This window comes from Rattus norvegicus, chromosome 17 (assembly GCF_036323735.1).
Source record: "Rattus norvegicus strain BN/NHsdMcwi chromosome 17, GRCr8, whole genome shotgun sequence".
Classification (NCBI taxonomy): domain Eukaryota; kingdom Metazoa; phylum Chordata; class Mammalia; order Rodentia; family Muridae; genus Rattus; species Rattus norvegicus.
This window is the reverse complement of record NC_086035.1, coordinates 5,582,166-5,596,904: the sequence shown is the minus strand read 5'-3', so window position 1 is coordinate 5,596,904 and position 14,739 is coordinate 5,582,166. Positions and strand designations below refer to the sequence as shown.

Below are 14,739 nucleotides of genomic sequence, written 5' to 3'. Positions count from 1 at the left end.
CCCCATGGTGAGACACTTCCTCCAATGAGGCCACACCTTCTAACAGTGCTATTCCCTGGGCCAAGCATATTCACTACCACCACCACCACCACCACCACCACCACCACCACCACCACCACCACCCCCCCCAATAGGTTCTGAGTGCCTATTAACTATCTAAAGTTAAAAAAATAAAATGAAATAGAATAGCTTACCCAAGAAACTGGCTAATTTTGTTGAAAAGCAAGTTATCAATCTAGTTGATTGGCTGCTTTTAGGTGGAGTGCATACTGATGAATGAAGGGGTAAATTGTTGACAGCTTCTTAATGCTCATGTGGCCTATCATTTCCACCATCTTAGATGGACTCGTGTGTTGTAACTGCCCCTCGGAAGAATGGCCCAAGGCTGTACAGAAGAGAAAGTGGGGGAGGAGGAGGCAGGGAGGGGAAGAGGAAGGCAGAGGAGGAGGGAGAGAGGCAGGGGGAGACCCGGAAGGAGAACTCTGAGCTGGTGGTCTTTCATCAGGATTGATTTGATGGAATCTATGTGTTGCCACATCCACAAGGGTTCAGGCTCTGCTGTCTGGGTGGCTCTGGGTGATTCTGAATTAGCAAAGCAGGACTGAACAGACTTCCCTCTCTGCAGACATGAGCTTTAAATGACCAGTGTTCCTGATGGTGAAACAGATCTCTGCATCACTACATGCATGCCTTACTCAGGAGCTGCAGCATTGCCCTCACTTCCAGACTCCCTGGCCCAGACCCTCCCCTAGATTTCCTGTGGCCTCTGCAATACTAGGGTGGCATCTGATTGATCTAAACCCACATGGAATCTCACTGCCAATCTCATCCTACGGCTAAATCAGTCACCGCAAGGGTATAGGCTTGCCTGCGGTCTACTCTATCCTCTCTGCAGCAACGTCTTCATTCAGGTCTGCTGATCCTCTCTCATCTATTCCCAACAAACCAGTGTGGGCTGAGAAAGTCCAACATGGAGCACAGGACATAATTATGTACCATAACAGTCACTCCTCTGAAAAACAGGATGGCTACAACTTGACCTATGTGGGAGCATCTCCTCTAGGAGAAGCAGGTACCATTTGGGATCAAACATTATTCCACACATAGATCCGAGGTTAATCTTCATTCCAGAAGAAAATGTGCAAGTACGATACAGTCATAATCAAAGCGGATGGTCAGCATGAAGTGTTCCAAGATCGATCTCGAGCTTAAGCGGTTTCTGTGTTTCCTCTCCCATTCCTCCTCTGAGCTGCTTCTCTTGTAGGAAGCAAAGGCAGGGGAGTGGGGAAAGATGCTTCATGTTCTGACCCTTTGACATTATGTCTTAGGGCTGAGCTCATGTTGTAGATGTGTGAGCTGAGAGAATGAGGGAAAGCCCCCTGAAGTGTTCCAACTTCCAGTTTTCAACATTCCTATCTAAGTGTCCTTTAACAGCATCTTACAGCAAATTGCTCCCCCTCTAAGTTTGTGATCAGTCCCGGCAACCGGAAAATTCAATAACCCCAGGGCAAGACTGATAGGGAAGCGACCCACAGTGAAATAAACTACTGCTTGCCCCAAGGTTGCTGCTGGTCCCCGGACAAGCCATAGAACCTATCAGCCCATTATAGACACTGGAAGGACAGCTGCCCTCACTTCTGTGACGGGCTTTCCTGCCATCTTAGCCCTCACGATTGCCTTAACTCATGTTCCTTTCAGTGTAAATGGCTCTCTTCAAATCTTTAGTTCCCCTCTAATTCTGGAAATCGAGGTCAGCTACACTAGTGACAACTTATAGGACAGGTGTCACTCATTGGAGTAAAAGTGCCCAAGCCACAAAGACGGAGTCCCACAGAAACTAGCTGTTTAGATGAACTCTGCAGAAGCTCAGATTCCCACTTTCAGGTTCAACCCCCGGATATGTTAACACTCTCCAAAGCATAGAAGGGGAGGGTCAGGGCATGATAGCCATCATCTTCCACGGAGAGGTCCATTGTACAGAAAAAGAAAGACTTTACTGAGGAGGGAGACCCTAGGTCAGCCCTTTCTAGAAGAAACCATTTCTGAGACATTTGCCGAGAGTCTTGGGAACTGCATCTCTAGAATCAGGCAAACATAGAGTTGGGTTTCAGTCTCCTAAACTGATCACATGATCTTAGAAATGTTGACTTTTTTTTTTCGGGTCCCTAGGGCTGAGTAGATGAGCCCCTTGCCTACCATCCAGTATCCCAGAAGCCCTGGGTATCCCCAGTTCCACAAAAAAATGTAACAGCACCATTGCCTGGTGTGGATGGGTATAAGGGTGGAGTGAAGGACTCATGTGACCTTGTGTGTCCTAAGGCAGTGGTTATCAACTTTTATCTACACAGAGTTGCTCGGGGCTTCCCTAAAACAGGCTGCTGGGCTTCACCCTCACACTTTCTGATTGAGTAGGGTATCTTAGAGTTTACAGAACACAAGACAATTCCAATGACCTCAAAGCCAGTGTTCCTGTTCTTGGGATTGCACCCTGGGACACACTCCTGCATGTGACAGGATATATTTACAGAATTTTCTTCGATTTTGAAACGCTGGTCATGGTACATGGAGAAATACTTGCTATAAACCGGGAAGAGGCCCTACGGAGACTTAGCTCCTGCCTGGCCTTTGCCATGAACTTGTCACATTGTCAGAAGAAAGCCTCTCAGCCTCTTCATGCATTTGCTGCTTTGTTTCTTCTGTATCTTCAGCAGGAGATACAGTGAAAGAGCATTACAACATTTCGAATAGCACACACAGTAAAGGGTAACGTCTTTGCAATTACTAGGGATGCTGAGGATAATGTTGCCTTCCCATTACTGATGTATCTTTGGCTAAGTTACTGAGGCAACACTGTATCTTCTTGAGATGGGGGAGGCAGGGAGAAAAGATGGAGGGAAGAAAGGAGGGACACACACACACACACACAGAGAGAGAGAGAGAGAGAGAGAGAGAGAGAGAGAGAGAGAGAGAGAGAGAGAGAGAGAACAGAGATAGAGGGACAGAGAGAGACAGAGAGACAGAGACAGAGACAGAGACCAAGACAGAAAGAGAGTCAGAAAGAATGAGTCACAGTTCTAACCTTTGAAGGGCATCTGCAGAAGTGATTAATCCCCTTGTTAATGTATTATGTTTATTTAGGGACATCAGAGCTAGAGCACCATTCAGACATTAACCAATCCTTTGACATTATTTGAGTGTTCCCTTCTCCGTGATGGAAACTGACTAAAATTGCCCTTTCTCGGGTCCTGTAATTTACCTCCCTGCTTGAGGAAGGTATTATCAGTGGGCTAATGTGGTTGGCATGACGTTTATTAAACTTTTACTGAGGACAAAACCCCTCAGCACTTGACATGAAGCACAACTTTTGAAATCTAGCCTAGGACTCCAGCTCTGGGCTTCACAACAGCAGTGAAGAACTGTGTGTTCGCCATGAAATGGTCAAAGCATCAAGTTCATGGTCCAAACTGGAATCTTGACTGTCATCTAGCCAAAGGGTTCCTAACGGGGATACCTACTTTGTGACTCACCTTCGTGTCCTTTGTTGGCATAAAAAGCTTGGTCGTGGTGTCTTCCTAAGGCTAAACTCTACCCTCCTTGAATTAGGCAAACTAGATTTTGATATTCATTTACATGGCAGTGCCTCAATGGCCAGCATCCATACCAGCAATGGGAATTTCCCTTAATCAGGAGACACGAATGCTCAGTGTAAGAACAATTAGGTACACTGACAAGAAACACATTTAACAACCAAGCAGGAATGGCAAGAGTTCCATACGGTTTTCTTCTGCAGTTTTGGGGACCAATTATAAAGCCAGAAGAGGCAGGCAGAGGGAAGCATGCAGAGGATATGGCCAGAGCGAGGACTTAGAGGTGCTGGGCCCCAGGAGCAGGTCCTTGCAGCTGGAGCCCTACGTGCACAGGCTTGTGTACTATCAGTGAATCGATGCTTCTATTCAGGAGGGACTGGGTCTTCTGTGTTCTCCAGAACAAACTCTCAGAGATGAGAATGGTGTGGATGTGAATCCTGAGCAGGTTAAACCATGCTATCTGGCAAGCATCCGAAAGCCAGGGGTGACAACCCCTTTGAGAAACACCTTCTACACCGTCACCAACAGTGAAGTTCCAAAACTCTCATTTCACTGCCCTGTAGGGAGATTGCTTCACTCATGGACAAAACTATGTGTTATTTTATAATCTCAGAACATTCCAGGCATCTTCTTCATTGGCAGATAGGGCTCGCTTGAATCTCAAGCAGCCATTTGATGAAGGCACAAGCATTCTACAGAGAAAAGGGGACAGAACACTGACCTTGTACCCACTTTGGGACCTCATATAATATCCAGTAGATAGGCAAAAGTGTCTTTTATGTCAAAGCAGACCATCATCCAAAGGGGTGTTGAGCCATAGGCCATTTTGTACATGAACTAGAACCCTACTATCACGGTCTGTTTCTGATGAGGTTGGTGGAGGAGAATCCTGTAAATGGTGATTATTTATTTGATATCTTTATATCTGTAAAAAAAGGAGTGATAAGGATTCGAGTGAATCATCATATTTTTTTGACTAATGAGCCACTAAAAGGGCATTGTTGCTGTTTTAAGTTGAGCACTGGGCTCAAGTTTACTGTGTGCTCATTAATGTCTGGTCAAGGATTGCTCTGAGCAGATGAAGAGATGACCTTGCTACATATAGATGACACAGAAGTCACTATATGACATAAATATAAATGGAAGGAACCCCCATTTACTGTTTCGATCTAGGAAAATGCTAAATTTTATTTAGTCAATGCAGAAAAAGCATCACTAGCCATGAAAGAAAGCAGAAAAGCAGTGTTTGCTTTGGTCACTGGAAACTGCTTTTTTCCCTCTGTCCCTTCTTGGATTTCCCTTCTAACCTCACATAAAACATTGCAAAGCTCGGTGGTCCACACTTGAGCAATCAAAGGGCAGAGAAGCATTGAAGCGAAGACCCAGTCAGTCCTGAGTAGAAGCATCAATCAACGGGTGGCACCCATGTGGGCACCCGCATACTTCCAGCTCCTCCCAGAACACTTTTTCATGACTGTTCAACTTACTACTGCTAACTCATACTGACAAGGTAGACGATGAAAAATTCAAATTTAATTTTTACAGAAAGAATATTAACAATGAAGTTCTTAAACTTTTATTGTATGGTCTTGAAAATGTTGGTCTACATATAATTAATGCTATTTGTTAATCATGTTGGCTATTTACATATATGTAAACCCATCAACCAATGAGATCTTATTCATCCTCTAGGGAGTTCCAGGGACCCATAAACTAGCAGCCAATATGGCTGTCACATGACCTTCAAAATTGGGAGTTTTTGTACAGTGTGACACAGAAGCTTGATGTATCTTCCAGGATATGTGGGAACTGACAAGACAGAGGGGAGCATGCAAAGGAAGAACAGGTGGGTGGAGCACAGAACGCAAAATCAAGTGGGCAGAGCCAAGGTCTTCATTCACAGAAGTCTAGAATGTGTGAAGTCATTAATGTTTGTCTCAGTAATTAGGGATCCCACAAAAACATGGGTAAGGCACTACTCATAGGAGCATAAATGACTCATAACTGTATCATCAAAGCCCACCCCAGCATGGGTGACAGCTCACAAAATTTGGGAACCTGGAGCTCACTGCACAGCCTGCAGGCAGCTCAACAGGTTGGAAAGTGTCCTTTCTAGGTGACACTGGTCTAAAGCTCCTCCAGACAGCTCAGCTGGTTTCTGCTGCTTCCAGACAGTTGGTCTGGTCTGAGATTTCTTTGCAGCTTGGCTTCCTTCTGTCTGAAGGGGACTCAGATTTCAGTGTGCACTTTGGTAGCGAGGGTCTTGTGGAGTCTGATGAGTTTCAGGGACTTCCTGACACTAGTTTTGAATTGTTTACCTCCCTGCTTAAAGAGCTTTCCTTAAAGATAGAATGTTTCAGTTTTCAAGGAAACATTACAGAACACCATTCCATGTGAAGGGATGAGAAGGCTGGCACTTTAATAATGCCACATGCACACAGCACAGCCCAGCAGGCGTTGGAGACATCTTCTCTGTGACACGGCCCCAAATCCCACAGGGCTGAGGCAGCTGGGAGCAGCTGACTGACTGCACTGACTGACATAAAATGAGAAATAACTGTGATATAAAGTAGGACACTGAATTTAAATCAGATTATACTGCAGAGATTCGTGGTATTATGGGAACCAGGATAGGAGTGACTTCATGTTCTAAATGCAAATATATAGTATCAGTACACAGGTGAGTCAGCCAGGGCTCTGCAGCTACAAATCGCCAAATCGTCGTAAATCACTAGACTAACCTTAGGGAAATTACAACAAAACCAGCAAAGTAATATGACATTTCCACAGCTGGGCCCAGCCACTCAGCCACTCTCCTCAACCACTTACCTATTCAGCCCCTTCTCATAGATAGACCTGCCCACTCAGCCCTTCTGCACAGCCGGACCCATCCACTCAGCCCCCTCACAGCTGGACCCACCCACTCAGCCCCCTCACAGCTGGACCCATCCACTCAACCCCCTCACAGCTGGACCCATCCACTCAACCCCCTCACAGCTGGACACACCCACTCAGCACCCTCACAGCTGGACCCACCCACTCAGCACCCTCACAGCTGGACCCACCCACTCAGCCCCCTCACAGCTGGACACACCCACTCAGCCCCCTCACAGCTGGACCCACCCACTCAGCCCCCTCACAGCTGGACCCACCCACTCAGTCCTTCACAGCTGGACCCACCCACTCAGTCCTTCACAGCTGGACCCACCCACTCAGTCACTCTGCACAACCACCATTCTGCTTGTTGGTTGTAAATATTTTGGCTGAGACACTCAATACTTAATGACACTTCTCGAAATTTGTATTTGTATTCCCCAATTTGTCACATTCCCCAGATCCTTGTCATTTGCTCTCCGCTGGTTCTTCCTTATCTTTGTAACTGTATTTTAAATGTTTACAGAATGCTGTGGTTGGATCAGCTGTAGCATTTTCTGCCTTCGATAGTCTCCATAACACACAAGGATACCTAGAAATAATCTTACATGAAAAATACAATTTAGGGAACTGGTATTCTCAGTTAAATGGGTTATACAAGTAATAGTCAGTAGTAAAATCTCTGAAGCTGTGGTTAAACTTCTTGCAAGACTGGCTGGTTGGCCGTCGTATCTCCCCGATCAGTCATGAAGAGCTTTGGCTGACAGCTTCAGCTGCTTTGTGTCCCGGCATCGACTGACATCCACTGAGTTATGCAGAGTAGACACCTCTCCAATCTGAGTCCAAGGTCAGAGTGTCCACAGCTGCATCAACCAGTGGCCAAAGGTCTTAGGGTGAGGCCAGATGAGTGAGAGACAGTGAACAAGACCCATTCTCATGCCCCACACAACAGCAGCATAGATGGGCTGAAGAGGGCTGAACCCCCACGATGTAGTCACCCCCTAAAGAGTCTGACCCAAACCCTTGCCTTGAGGAGTGAACTCCCAGTGTGTGAGTTTTGGGACCTTTCAACCATAGCCAAAGTCACCTACCCTAATTCTCTTACTTTTAAAAACCATAGAGGACATGGGAAAATAGCTTCTTAGTTCATGGTCCCATGTTTATTCCTGAGTCTTTTTTTTTTTTTTTTCGGAGCTGGGGACCGAACCCATTATTCCTGAGTCTTTAAGCCATTACTTTTTGAAAATGTTTTCTTCTTTGTAGTCTTCTTTGTGAATACTTCTCTCCCCCTCCCCCACCTTTTGGGTATAATTGCCTCAACGTTCAGTGTTTTATTTTTCTTTGTTTGACATTATTCATGTCTGTTTATTACTTACTCTTATTCTTTGTGGCTTTAAATTAGCATATAATAATTGTAGAAAATAACAACTGGTTTCATTGTAGCATTTCTGTTCTCGCTCATAAAGTCCATGGATCCCATCCAGTCACTGTCACCTGTCCTCTTCTCTGTCCGCCTTCCTCCTGTTCCTCCTCCTCCATTACATTCTTTTTTTATAAAAAACAAAAATCTAGATTCCATATGTGAAGATAAAACTTTCTTTAAAGGGGACTGTCTTTGATCTCCTGAGAAGTTCCCAAAACCCAGGTCATCCCATGCCCTTGTACACAGAGAACATGGTAGCTATGAAGTTGGTGGTTAGTGGCAACCCCAGACCGGTGGTGTGGCTTGTGTTTCTGTCATCTCCTCCTTGCTTAGGTAACCTTCCAGGCTAGTCCTGAGACTGACCGAGATGCTGTCTGTGTGCAAACTGTTCCGGAAACAGGAAGTCACCTGCAAATGTGCAGAGTTGCTGTTTCCCCAGATGGCCCCTAATAGGAGACGAATGAACACTTTAGCTCACTTCTCTGCTACTCCAGCCTCTCAGGCCTCTTGTTCAGAACCCTGCTCTCCCTGTATGCTGCCTCTAGCCTGGCCTCCTCAGCAAAGAGAAACCTTGTCAGAAGTCTCATGGAGAGCCAGGCCTTGAGAGTCAAGCTTGTCACCAAGCCTTTGTGTGAAAAATGACATTGGGGGAGAAAAAGGTGAATGTGACATTGTTTGTCTCTTAGTCAATAGGAACAAATGAGGCTTTTATCTGCATGGCCTCTGGAAACCAATTGCTTCTGTTTTGTTCTTGGATCCCTCCTCCAGCCCCAAGTGCGCTCTCTCTCTCTCTCTCTCTCTCTCTCTCAGTCCCTGACTTGGTAAGTGAGCTGTCGGACCCAGCTTGTTTTGTGAGTTTTCAAGGGCAAATAAAGGCCTGCAGTCTGTCTACAGCTTTGAGTGCTGAAGGCTGTCAGGGGCTTTGTGGTCCTCCTTTATAGAGTCCCAGTTGGTCCCAAAGAGAGCATTTGTTTGTGTGTGTGTGTGTGTGTGTGTGTGTGTGTGTGTGTGTGTGTGTGTGTGTGTGTTTGCTTTGGTTTTAAGAACTAAACACCCCTTTGACATTCTGAGCACCAGCTACTTAACACCAGGGCGTTCAGAAAAGACTCTATGAGATCACGGCACAAACTCTTTTAGAGTCAGGGAGAGAAGTGCTTTGAATGAGAAGCCTGAGGAGCTGAGAAGTGAACTAAAGAGTGTGGGAGAGACTATTGTGGGACTGCCCCGAGAAAGAGGGAACCTACCAGACTCCCTCTGTCTATTGAAGGTATGTCCTATGATGGAAGGCACCCATGGGCAATTGGCCTCTTTCTCTATAGCAGCACCCAAAAGTTCTGTGTCAAACTGGGGCAGGTTGACCTCATCAGCACACCCGGACCGGCCCCTCCGCCTAGCAATACAGCTGGGAAGTACACACATTACGTGCCCTGGACTCGCCCCGCCCCACCCCTTCAAAGGAGGTGCTACCATAATCAAATGGCCTAGGTGACCAAGTTAATCATTTTTCTCAAGGTGTGCCCAGTCTCTGTCATTGTCCCTGAGAACATAGGCCAAATCTTAAGAAGAGCTCTGCAGGCAGACATGCTCTGTATTTTTGTGCTGGGTCCTTTGGGTCTGTGCTGGGTCCCTCTGGGCATGGTGCTGTGCTCCTGAACAGATGGTGGATGGAAGGCCCTAGGCCTCTCACCAGGTCCCATCTCGGTAGTCTTATGAGTCCTTGCAAGTTTCCTTATACAGCAGCGTCTTCAGCCACAAAAGCATTGTTCTCAAGCATATCGCTCCCAAGACCCGCTCTTTCCCTCCCTCCCTTTTCAGACCCTTCGGAAATTCAGCAGTGAAATTTTCCTCCTCACATCTCTATGGTGAGTTTCCCTGGCTTTGGAAGGCTTGGTTGCCATGGCAGCAAGCCTCCTCTGCCCAGAGCCAGAATGAGGGGATTGGTGGTAGTGGGGCGGGCGGGGAGGAGGCGAGAAGTCATTAAAGTCTGCCAATTAGCATGCAGCACACCGCCCCTTACAGCTCCCCTTGCTGGAGAGCAGCTGTGTCCTCAGGTCCCTGCCAGTGAGACTCTCGCCCCGCTCCAGCCCATGCATCTGTTTGGATGCGCTCCTCTGCGGGAGACCTACCACAGCCCAGGCAGGCCAGGCTCCTGCAGACACCCCCAGAAGTGCCTCCCCACCCTCAAGCTCCTGTCCTTGGCTGCTCACCTTTGTAAAAACAGAGCAGGATGAAATCACACCAGTGGTGGGACCATGAAGCAGCAGCAGGATCCATCCCTGGGGGCTCACAGAGTTAGTTATTTTTATGGTCGCCTGCCATCTACTAACTGCTGCAAAGGACAGAAACACAGCGCGTCCAGCGTGCTGTCGGAGACAGGAAATGCACCAGACTTCACAGGTATCGGGTGAGGTGGATTCTCGAGGCCCAAATAGAGTCTGCTTCTTGAGATCCAGCGCAATTCGGGAAGTAGGCCAAGCGGAAGTGGCAGCGAGTCAGAACCCTAGCTCAGAGACCCAGGGCATCAGCAACTTCATCTGTGAAATGGGCTTTCTAGGAATGTCTCCCCCAAAGACCCTGGCTGGAGTGGCATGGGCACTTGTAAAGTTCACCAGGAAGTGGAGTCGAGAATGGAATTGAAGCTGTCGTCCATTTTCTGCTCCGGTGCGGTAGATAAATATCTAGAAAGCATTGGGGGCCGGGGGCAGGGGGATGACCAACACCACCAAATCTGCAGTGGCCTGAGAATCCTGTATGTGCCAGTCTTGAAGCCGACTTCTACCTTCAGAAAGTTCCCTTTGCTAAGGCGCACAAGCCATGCCGAGTTCCGTACACATCAAACACAATGCCACCTCCCACCACCACAGGGCCTTTGCACATGCCGCAGTTTTCCAGGACGGATTTTCCTCCTTCCGATTAATTAGTTTTTACTTGTTGTTGTCGTTTGGATATCAGGCCCCAACCCTTAACCAGTCTTCTAGCCCAGAACAGATTATTCTATCATATCTAATATATCGTCTGTGAAAATCAAAATATTCCCACCCTCCCTCCCAATTACTGGTCACTATTAATCTTCTGATTCCACTTCCTTTGACCACTAAAGCGTTATCTCCACCATGACTGGCCCCTCTGGGGACAAACAGTGTTCACGTTCTGGTAAGCTGGCGCCTGTTCAGTATTCTGTCCTTTTGTCCTTTTTCTTTTTAAATTCTTTTATTTTTAATCTTTTTTTTTTTTTGCTAGTGTGCAATGCATGTGAGAGCGTGTGGATACAGGGGTGTGCGCGCCCTGGCAGGCGGCTTTCAGGGCTGAGTCTCTCCGTCTGCCACGGGGCCTGGAGACTGGGCTCTGCTCCTTGGATTTCTACTTTTACTCTTCTCTCCAGCCCATCCTGTCTGTGCTGATGGGTGTCCCCCTCATGCGGGTGCTGGTCTCGTGGTTTCATACACACTTTGTAGTTTTTAAAATACTTATCTCCCCACTCAGAGCTCTAGGAATGGGAAGGCTGTGCGCACCGTTAGTTACTTTCCCATACGTAGCAAGAATGGACGGAAAGTGTGTGCACGCAGTGACAGGAGGAATGCACAGACCCCGCTCAGTCGCTCTCAGATGTGACCCTGAGTACAGAGAGGGAGCACCAGCTTCACAGAGTGGGGACCGGGGATGGAGCGAGCCCAGCCACTAGCCTGAGTGCTCAGGCAGGCCCAGGGTCTTCCTGTCCCCATCCTGCCTGCTTCCCTAGGCCCCGGGAAGCACATTCCTTTCTTACCCTGACTGACAATTGAGGCAGTGCTGTGTAGCTCTTTAGCATTCTGTATCTGCATCCTGTTACCCTGACCCAGTTTCAGGCTTCGAAACTCAACTGCTGCTGACAGAATCTGTGCTGAGGTACGGCTCCCCCTCCCTGTTCCCTAAATAAAAGATGAAATCAGAATGGCCATGTATATGCTGCCTCAAAACGGTGCTTTATTTAGGGAGAGGTGTCAGTTATTACTGGCTGCTGGCATTTAACATTTGTTGGGTGAACAAAATCTGCCGAACGCCGCCGAGGAGGAGGAAGGAGGAGGATGTGAAATGAAAGAGTCTCTACCCAGGGTGCACTGGGGCCCAAATTAGACCCAGACAAACCAGTAATGCGCAGTCTGCGGAGAGCCCCTCAGCAGCAGTGTGCGGCGTGTGCTTCAGTGTGTGGGTCCCCGGGAGACGGTGCAGCCTTGTGTCCGAGATGTGAAGTCGTCCTTGCTGAGGCCATTTTGAAATACAGACCAGAGCGAACCAAACACTCGGTGGGAGTCATTGGAAATGGGAAACCTGCCGAAAATACAGTGTGAATCTGTAGGTCCCTTTCTGCATTTAAGGTCTACAAGGCTGGGGCTCCCTTCACAAGGCGCACTGCAGAGAGCGCTGCCGGGTCAGGACTGTATCCCACAAAAGGAGTTCCAGAGGCACACCTCTGGACAGTGAGGTAAAATATATAGAAGAGTCCTCTCCATCCCTTGCCTTGTTTTCCTGATGTAGCAGACTACAAGAGTCACTGTGGGTGATCCAAACCTAATCGACCGACCGGCACATGTCTTTGGCTGACCCTGAATGGAGTCTAACAAACTGCAAATTGGGGTGGATTCTGAGCTAGGAGCTCAGAGGCTGCTCAGCTGGTCCTGCCCAGTGTGGATCAAGCCACAGGTCCTCTCTGAGCCCCAGTTTCTTATGTGCAGTGGCTGTCACTGCTTTAGGCTTACTGGCTTACTGTAAGAGCTAACACAGATGTCCATGAGAAGCCATTGTATGGCCATGTTTCAGGCTCTCAGACATACCACCTTCGTCTAGACGACGATACAGAAACTGCAGGCCAGGTCCAGATGGAGGTTAGTAATTCCAGACTCAAGGTTTTAACTCAATATCTCACACCCACTTGTCCAAAGGTAATCACTCTTTAACAGAGGACAAGAAACATATGGGAGCAACCCTCGAGATCCTCAGATAAAGCCAACAGACTCTTTCTAGTCCTTCCAAGTAGAACAATCCTGGGAAAGTAAGGAAGAGTGATCTTTAAAAGGAACATGTATCTGATTGGCCACAAGCCCCAAATGTAACACGATGCTTAAACTGCCTTGACAAAGAGCACTGTTTTAAACTGTGAAGTGATCACAATACTCTTTCAATTGGAACATTATTACGAACATATGAGACCAATGTACACAGGTCATAAAGATGTCAAAAGAGGGAATAGATTTAGCATGAAATATTAACTCAGGAAACTGCATTTCTAAAGCCCCAGGCCTCTTCCCATTACTGTGTCGACGACGGCCTCTGAAGTCTGCTCACACAGCTTGGGAGGCGTTGATCCCAGGGGCTGAACAGGACCTCCGTCATAGTTTCCCCCACTGCCACACTTACAAAATCAAAGCTACAGCTGGGAAGATAGCAGTTGAGAGCACCAGCTGCTCTTACAGAGGACTGGGGTTCAATTCCTAGTAACCACATGGCAGTACCACAGCCATCAGTCACTCCCTCGGAAACCTCTCCCTCTTCTGGCCTCCACAGGCACTGTACATGTGTGGTAGACAGGCATACACTCATATATAAAACAAAAATAAATATTTTAAAAGCATGAGATGGAGGCCTCTTATGAGAGAGATGGGGGAAAGTAAGACTTGATTCCTCTCCAGGAAACAGTGAACTCTGGACAGGGTATATGTGCATATGAGTGCAGGGCACAGGTGTGCAGGGCACAGGTGGGCAGGTCACAGGTGGGCAGGGCACAGGTGGGCAGGGCACAGGTGGGCAGGGCACAGGTGGGCAGGGCACAGGTGGGGAGGGCACAGATGGGCAGGGAACAGGTGGGTAGGGAACAGGTGGGCAGGGCACAGGTGGACAGGGCACAGATGGGCAGGGCACAGGTGGGCAGGGCACAGGTGGGCAGGACAACCATTTCATCTTTTCACATGGAAAGTGGAGATGCTCTCTGCTGTGTCTATAACCCCAACAGGATATAACTGAAGAGAACTTACCACATGCTGAAAGTCAAAGTCTACCCATGTTATCTGGGTCCTAGGAGATGTTATGAGCCTCCAGATGTTAGGAGCCTGTTTAGGAGTTTAAACATCACACACTGGTGAGTCCCTACTCCTCTTGGCAGAATTTCAGCTTTAACTGTTCCCCCACTTTAAGACAGTATTTAACTTCTTTATGCCTCAGCCTGGACTGGAGTTAGCTTAAAGTCCACCTCACCCCTATGCCAAGCCCTCAGATCCCAGGTAAATGGCCAGGGCTTTTCTGGCCTTACGCCTAACCTATGTGGCTGCTGTGTCTCCTGTGACCTCCACAACGGCTAATTGGTTGTGATGATGCTGGACCCTTCGTCAGCTTCCCAGAAGTCTCCGTGGGCACCTTACCTCACTTGTCCTGGTGTCACGATGAACATGGACAGACCCTGAGTCACTCTTCCTGTGGCCAACCCTGGGCTCACCATCCTTGAACCAGTCACAGCTTGCAGAAGCACCAGAGAGTTCAGCCATGTCTGACTATGGGTCTGCTGTGACAAGTGACAGACACTAGCTTCAGTTTGTTTCTCTCCCCAGCCCTGCCTGCTGTCTCCCAGACACTCACTCCCTTTGTCTAATCTCTAACGCGATGCCTCTCGCCTCAGTCCTGTTTGCTCTTGTCTTCTTGGTCTTGTACTCCCCGGGGAGCTGGGGCAGCTAAGTCTTAGCCTTGAACTCTGCTTCCTGGAGCAAATGAACTCAGTTCTCAGAACTGGATACAAGGATGCACCAAGGAAAGATACTTGCCACCAGAAGGGCTCACGTATGTTCTAACATGTCGCCATGCTACGGCGTTCCAGTTCAGAACCACATG

The 14,739-nt window shown here is 47.9% G+C and overlaps 1 protein-coding gene and 1 long non-coding RNA gene across 10 annotated transcripts in view; one reads left to right on the top strand and one right to left on the bottom strand.

Moving 5' to 3' along the window:
* Ntrk2 (neurotrophic receptor tyrosine kinase 2) overlaps positions 1–14,739 on the top strand; it is a 315,342-nt gene that overhangs the window by 278,995 nt on the left and 21,608 nt on the right. The gene's annotated exons all lie outside the window — the stretch shown is intronic.
* LOC120097773 (uncharacterized) lies at positions 11,826–14,734 on the bottom strand. 2 transcript variants are annotated; one of them, XR_005495490.2, is made up of 4 exons: positions 14,491–14,734; positions 14,277–14,416; positions 13,893–13,967; positions 11,826–12,192 (listed from the first exon to the last, which is right to left on the bottom strand). It is a non-coding gene; the product is annotated as an uncharacterized LOC120097773 (long non-coding RNA). The 2 variants fall into 2 exon arrangements; XR_005495489.2 differs by having other exon boundaries at positions 14,277–14,730.